Source organism: Chaetodon trifascialis, chromosome 22 (genome assembly GCF_039877785.1).
Source record: "Chaetodon trifascialis isolate fChaTrf1 chromosome 22, fChaTrf1.hap1, whole genome shotgun sequence".
In the NCBI taxonomy this organism is placed as follows: domain Eukaryota; kingdom Metazoa; phylum Chordata; class Actinopteri; order Chaetodontiformes; family Chaetodontidae; genus Chaetodon; species Chaetodon trifascialis.
Window position 1 is genome coordinate 13,126,339 of NC_092077.1, and position 7,982 is coordinate 13,134,320.

A 7,982-nucleotide genomic window follows, 5' to 3' on the forward strand; every position below is an offset into this window, starting at 1 on the left:
GGGCCCTGGCTAAGAGTCAATCACTGCATTTGCACAGAAACAAGCCATTCCAAATCCCATCAACAGGAGGGAAAAAAACCTCAAGAAAGGCAAAATCCCAAACTCAAAAGGGAGTAGCACACAGAGAGAAGAATAACACGAAAACCCAATGTAAGCCTTGTTAAGTCTCTCTGTAACATCCCAACATTATGCTGCTAGAGTATGATATATCCTGAGGGGAGGGGGGGGGGACAGGAGAAGGTGGGGTGTTGCAGAGAGGGTAATACTGTAAAACAGAACCTCCCCCCACACCACTGCCTTCTGGCTATAGCACGGCAGGGGTCCTCACTGAGCCTGCTGTTTCACAATTACTGTGGTAACGCTGCATACTGATGCCCCCTGACACCACTGACACTCAAGCCAGACAGGAAGTGAGAGAGAGAGAGAGAGGGGACAAGAACGAGTGGAACAGAGAGTATGTGGGGGTGACACAAGGGTGGTGAGACATATCATTAACTTGAAATCCTCCCAACAGAGGATCCCTCCTGCTAAGAAACAATATTATATTGGAAAAATATAGTAATCAAACAGTATCACATTCTCAGTATATTTGACAGCCAACACTACTCAACAGGGCCATTCCAACAGGGGTCTTGTCAATCATAGCAGCACTACACTTCAGTAAGAGACAAACTATTCTAAATAACATATCATTTTGCATGGCAATTTTAGTACTGGTCACGCAGTCTTTTTTCCCACAGCAAAACTTGGAGGCAGTCTCACAAAAGCTTCATCCAAGCAGCTACCAAAAGCTTAACGCTGGCATTCTTTTACTTAGTTTACTTACTTTTACTTCTAGGTGGTGGTGTTTTGCATGTTCTCAAAAGTCACTCACCTCTTTAGCACAGAGCGCCGTTAGCACTAATCCTCTGCTCAAGTTGAAGCAAGTACAACTTTTCTGAAAGACAGCACTCATAAATGTCGCCCCAGAGCTCCTACAACCAATAAGGTTAAAGCAGGGCTGGGACCAGATTGAAGTGCCAAGAACACAAACAGTCCTGTCAACAAACAGACATTACCCCGAATAGTCGGGACCAGAAATACTTGGTTAATCAGTGACATGAATCTTATTCATGTACACATTAAAAATTATCTTATTCATGTTAACGTTAAAATATCACAAATTTCAGCAGCAGTTAAAATACAATTTGGTTTTTGAAGAATGTGAAATCATTTCAAATAGCACTGATACAAAATTTTTATTTTGGAAAAACAGTAACCTCACTTTTTCTCACTTTTAGCCTAGTCTACGATTAAACTTCCTGTGAAACATGAGGGAAATTAGTTGTTTGGGATGTACCTAGCTACTACTAACACCACTTTGAGGGCACTCAAGGCCCTAATGCTCAACTAGTTGAACTGTGGACTCACAGCCATAATAATAATGTAGTACAAGACATTAGAACTGCATGTTTAAAGGAACATACCATCAAAACATGATTTGCTCCTGCAGTTTCACTTAAAGAAGCCCTTGTTACTGAAAGAATGGATTGATGAGAAAAGAAGCCCAAACACTGCAGGACCTGGAAGCCTGAACAGAGACCCCGTGGGATAAATTACAAGCCATAGAGAAAACAGAATTCATCAGTTGGTTGTAGGTTACATGATAAATATTGAGAGCTCTGAGGTATTGTCTGATATGGATTAATAAAACGTGTGTGCAAGCATGCATGCATACTTAAGCATGCGTGCCCATGCTTCTTTGCGACAGACAGGATGAAAACAGAATTAGGGGCCTAATCCTTGCATGGACTTAAGGCGTCGGCACAGGAGCAAATGAGAGAGAGCAGGAGGGGAAAGAAAATGCCCTAAGACCGTCTGCAATTTTCTCATCATTTCATGCATCTGAAACAAAACTAATTTACTGCTTGTCATGCTCGGCTTGGCACACACAAACGTTAAGAGCCAATGTGCGCAGCGTGTCACCTGCCACTGCATCAAAGAGAGCTGTTTATATATCAGACTCACGGCTCCATATGAATCATAGAGACCTGGGAGAAACGCTTAATATGGTCTTATCAAAAGGAGCAGTCTGGCTGATACGATGGTGCCTTTCCACATCTCCCTGATTCCCATCTAACACAGCAACATCCCATGTCTCCTTCTCACTTTATATCCCGCCTCATAGGTCATTCCAATGTCACGACAGTCGGGACACACAAACACACACAGATAAAGTTATGCGCTTGGCAGCTTAGAGTGAGGCAGAAAGATATGGGACGAGAGGGCTGGAGGCAGAAACAGTCAGTGAGAGAGAGGGATTGAGAAAAAAAAGATGAAAGGAAGCATGAGAAAAGGCTGGAGGGAGAAAATAAAATTGGTGCGACTGTGATATAGTAGCATGTACATGCATTGGGCCCCATTATAAAGGCTCGTGACAGCTTAATAGGACCCTGGCTGCCAAGGAGAAAAAGGAAGTTCTGAACAGCAGGATATGTGCGCACATACACACATACATACATATATGCTCTCTCTAGGCCTCACACATGTGCTGAGTAAACTATTCAGGGGAGAACAAAGGTTCTCATTAAATTGGACGTTGTGACGCGTATTGATCTCTCCCCATAGAATTCACAACACCTATTGTTTGGAGATCCTCTCTTCACATCTCTGCTGTCATTGCTATGGCAAACATCAATATGCAGCTCTGTGGTGCATTACAAAAGGGTTAATTACATACTTGTAAGCAATTACTCTCTTAATGTAGCAGAGAATCCTCCCCCTGAATTGGAATTTAGATCAAAACCATCAAGCCGTCACTCACTGATACCATCTTTCTAATATAGTGTCAACTAAAATGTAATAGACTTTGAATCTTGCACGTACATCACACATCAGATTTGAAGCTACTCTAAGGTCAAGTCCATACAGACAAGATAACAAAAGATAGAGCTATTAGGAGGCGAATAAATTGAATAACTTTAATTCAAAATGCATCTCCAGATACACTTAAATTTGTTAAAGCTCTCATCCTACAGAAAAAACATGTTAGGACTTCGCAAATAAACAGGCACACGCTAGATTTAATTGTGGCCCTGCAGCCATTGTTAAATAGTCATGTGTCTAAGCATCTGAAAATATGGGAGACAGATTAAGGTGGGAAGAACAGTTGGTGACACAAAAACACAATTTGCAATCTTCTCTGTGGTGTTTGGTGGCATGGGAGGGGGGGGGCTAATTGGACACTAGCCTGCGTCTGGTAGTCCTGTCGCAGCCCAGAGGGGTTTAAGAGGGTGTGTGTGCCTGAGAGAGAGAGAGGGGGAAAGTGAGTGAGCGAGAAAGAGAGAGGCATCAAGTGAGAAAGAGAGCAACAGAAAGAGAATGAGAACAAACAGAGAGCTCCATTCAAGTCCAATCCACAGACGCATCATTCAGTCTGACATGACGATACATCTCTGTGACCAGGAAATTCGTATAGGGCCTCGCCAGGCCAGTCACAGATGCATCATTCACACCCACACACATGCACACTTCTTGCTGAGTCTTGCCTACACTGCTACCAGGCATTTCTATCACTATGGTGAATCTTTCTATGATTCCCCATTCATACTCATTCATAGTTTCCCACTTGACGTGGAGACACTGCAAAGATTTTCTATGGAGCTCATTCGTGCAAGTGCACCACCCCTAAAATGTAATGAATGTCTTTACTGCCAAGGTTGGAGTGAGAGTTTATCCATTAGCAAGCCATAATATTGACAGGGCCGTGCTCTGCAGGTCCAAACTCCAGCCTTGTAGCCGTAACACTGGCCGACAGACAGGGGGTAGTATGTCAATGTGAGGTGCTTACAGGCCGATAAAGGCTGCCGCTCCAATTCCTATAGGCAGGCATTGATGGACAGAACACAGGGAGGGGGGAAGGGGGGGGGGGTGATCATAAGGGAGGGTGACTGAGTAGTGCTCTTACAGCCTTTAAGAGTTTAGAACTGAGCTGGAATTTGGTGAAAGGACAAGGAGACAAGACACAGATGGGATAGGATTATCAAACTGCTCAGGGACTAAATGACTTTGCTCTGAGACCTTGACAGCAGCAGAGCACACACACAAACACACACAAGTATATACATCTAAGAGGACAAGCGCACACAAATGGAAACATTCAGGAATGAGCAAAGATGCACGTTACAGTAATATTGAAAAACAGACAAACAAATTCACACAGTCTAGCCGGCCTGTCAGCCACCGTCGCACTGACACAGAGAAGCAGAGGGACTTCAGCCTGGAGTAGAGGAAACTTTGGCCTGTAAGTGAGCTACTTGCCTTTACCTAACAGAAGCTTCACACAATTAAACAACAACTAATAAACTACACATCAACCAGCTGTATCTGCCTTAAGTGCCATCAGAATGACTTAAGTCCCAATGCAGATCTCAAAAAAAAAAAAGGCAGGAAATCCAATAATACCACATGACTTGCCCCATCGTACCAAAGCACATGTGTAAATGCTATAAACTTTATGCTATGAAGAGATTATTTCCTAATAATCAAACTGAAAATTGTCATACATGTTAATAAACATGTGGATCTTTTGATTAATTACCCAATAAACGCACCACATATAATGTTACTGTAGCGTTGAAACACAGTCAAAATTGGTGTCAACAAAAGCCGAGTTAATGGGATCACTCTATCCACCGCATCAGCTTGTGAAGCCACACTGCCCCTCATGGTCTGTCCAGGATACAGTCTCGTCCCTTCAGCCACACTCTTTTCAGTGTGCAGCAGTGCACTGAACACAAGCTTGTAAGCCTATTGTTGGAATCATTAGCCAAATAAATAAACCCACACAACTCAAAATGTATCATCACAGTGCTTGCAAGACATCTGTGCAACAACAACAACATAATGTTGTACATTAAGTTTAGAGTTATATCAAACAGTGTTTGGAGGGGCAACACTGAATTGATGCATTGAGCCTGGAGTGCAGGTGGATAGATGGAGGGAGAAACCGGCAGAGGGGCTCAGAGTACTCAGTGTGACTGCTGTACTAGGGATCTGCATTTTGCATAGGCTGGAGCAGCTGCCTTCTGTGCATGAGGTGCACGAGAGGATGGGAGGAAGGGAGGTGAGGAAGGAGGGAGCGACGGAGCAGGAGAGAGACAAAAAGTTGCATTTGGAATCGGGGAGCAACGTCACATTACATGGCTTCAGCGCGTGCTGAAGAGCCCCCGCTGTTACTTCCTTTGCTTAAATGTCTAGAAATGAGCTCAAGCTCCAACAAACCATCCCATTCAAGCATAGATGACACCGACAGCAGGAAATGACACACAGACAGGCTGTGCCAAAGGGGGTGATTAACCTTCTGTACAGCTAGGATGTTGGTAAAAACCAATGTGTTGATAACAAAGTAAGATACTGTGTACGGAACAAAGGCTTCATTTTAAGACATCATTGACTGATCTACAAAACTCAGGAAAAATTACTCATGTCTCATCATCATGTCTCTTGGCTTACTCCATGTGGCGCAACTCCAACAGAGGGTAAAGTGCGAAACAATCAAGAGAAGGGTGACCGATGTGAATGTTATACCTCTAAATCATCTCAATAAATGAAAGACACTAAATTTGTTTAACGGTAATTTGGCAGTGCCGTAAAAATCTAGCCTAGCGAGTGAATTGAACATTTACAGATCACCGCAACGGGGTTCAAAATAATCTACTGAATGCAGGACATGACTGACATTTATGAAAATAGTGAAGTACTCCGGCGCAAACACTCTCTTGTCCTCGTTACTACTGCATCAAAGCAAAAGTCCTTCAAGTACTTTTTAATAATCTGCAAAAAGAACAAGTTTAACCTCAAAGTACACACAGCATGTGACCCTAAAGGACAGCACTTCCATGACTCAGGTCATAACAGTGAGTGACTGCGTTTAATGTGACTTTACCTAAAGTCACATTAAACTCAGTAGCCTGCTGCATACCACAGAGAGTATGTCCCAGTAGAGTTGTTACAGTACAGAGCATTCTGGTAACTTGGGTATCCCTAAAGTCAAACCCTGCGGTCAAGTTCAAAAGCTCTGAGAGGAGACTGGCGTATCCCAGCGATCCTGAACCCACACGGGAAGAAATGCGCCTGTTACGGTTCATTTTGCATAATGCAACGCGCGTTTTCAAAGAAATACAAGTCACAGTTGGCACAGCTACTCTCAAAATTATAAATGCGCGGCTACATTGAGTTCTAAAAAAATAGTCATACACTGGCAACAAGGAGATGTTTAAAGGCAGAAGTGTGTTAAAATGATTCACGGGGACTGAGCAACTGTGAACCCCCGATACTACCAAAGAAATACAAATAAAAACGTTTCGGAAGGTTCTTCGTGGTGCCATGCTTGGGTAGTTTCAGGCTACATCAAATCCAACGTGGATCCCTACAAATGCAGAACATGCTCCAAAAGCAGCATGGATTAACGAAGTTTTCCAAGAGAACCACGCTGTGTTAATTCACGATGTTTTCCGATCTGCCTTTTAATTTTAACATGTCACAGAATCTCAGTTGCGAAGCATCCTGCACAAAACCATGCGTAACACAATCTCTTTTAGTTTTGGCCATTTCCATTATTTACAGCCGAAATCCCAAATGCGGTCCACGAGTCGACATGCCACTAAACGCTCGTCCTACGCACCAGGTTTATCCCCGAAGGCACTGCGTAAATCCGACGCGGAATCCCCTACAAATCTTTCAGTTTTTAACCTTCAGAGTTTAACGCCGGATGAGGAACAAGCACATTGTGGACATGCAGCTCTCTCTGGCTTAGAGGGGATGAAGGGCATGGGTGATATGGACCGGCAAACGGAGGGAATCCAGTCAATACAGGGTCCCAAGTTGAGAGAAAAAGGAGGTCATTACATGTTTCTGCAATTCTCCCTGGGGCTAGCGATACGATCCAAATGGACAGGTTCGGAATGGAACCCGCCCGATCTCCGGAGTGCGCAGAGCGGGCTTGGCGCAGCTAGAACAGGTGCAACACGCCTCCGTCACCTGGCTGGTGCAGTGGCAACCTCACACCCAAAACCTGGCTATAATGGCACCAAGACACTCTAAAAGCAGTCCTGTTTGTGGAAACTAACGCCGTGACGAGCCTCTTTCCTTACCTGTAATCTATGCAGATATCACTTCACAGCCGCATCGACACTGCGGATAAGAGGCACGTCCAGAGCAATCCCCAACTCCTTTTACTCCCCCCAAAAATGAGAAACGCTTAGAATAATGTTATATCCTGATCAAACGTCTTGTCCACTTTAAATCCCCGGTAGAGGTGTAGATGGAAGGCGATTCCTGCACGGGAAAAAGAAATAGCAGCAGACTTCCAGCAGCATCCCCGATCAGCAGGACTCTACTATGCCGCTCTGAGCTCTCTGAGACCCGGGAGCAGCACCTCCCATCCCCCGGCGAGGACGCACTTGGTATGCCGTTGGAAAAGCCGCTGCGCCGTATGGGATACCGCAGGAGGCTGTGCTTGTGTGCGTGTGTGTGCGTGTACGTGTGTGTGTGTGCGTGTAGAGAGCGTGTGTGTATATAGATGTGACTCAGTGCGGTGCTCCTGCTCAACTGAGGTGCCGAGGGTGCTGCAGCGGAGTGCGAAGGGAAGAGAGGGAGTGCGGGAGGGACGGGGAGAGAGAGAGAGAGAGAGAGAGGTGCGCTGGCTCGGAGTTTGCAGCTTCGCGGCGGATCTTGAGGCTCGGGAGGGACTGAGTAGATGGCGCTTTGCCCGTTGCACAAAGCGACTGTTTTTTTGTGTTTTGTTTTTTCTTCAAGGATCCTGACTCGCCCGCAGTAACATCTCGGGTCTGGAGGGGGCTACGTTTGGGTTACATTTTCAATTCTATGGCACATACCCTGAGCTCCATACAAAAAACCCACTCCATTTATGACCATGATCATGTTTGTGATCTCATATCTTTGAAGACAAAGTGCCAAAGTGTCATCTGAAGGGAGACAAT

General features: G+C 44.8%; 1 protein-coding gene across 3 annotated transcripts in view; it reads right to left on the minus strand.

The window, feature by feature from the left end:
- plxna4 (plexin A4) overlaps positions 1-7,592 on the minus strand; it is a 231,080-nt gene extending 223,488 nt beyond the window's left edge. For all 3 annotated transcript variants that reach the window (XM_070992584.1, XM_070992585.1, XM_070992586.1), the window contains exon 1: positions 7,134-7,592. The gene's annotated coding sequence lies outside the window, so the exon portion shown is untranslated. The remainder of the gene's footprint in view (positions 1-7,133) is intronic.
- Between the last annotated feature and the right edge of the window lie 390 nt (positions 7,593-7,982).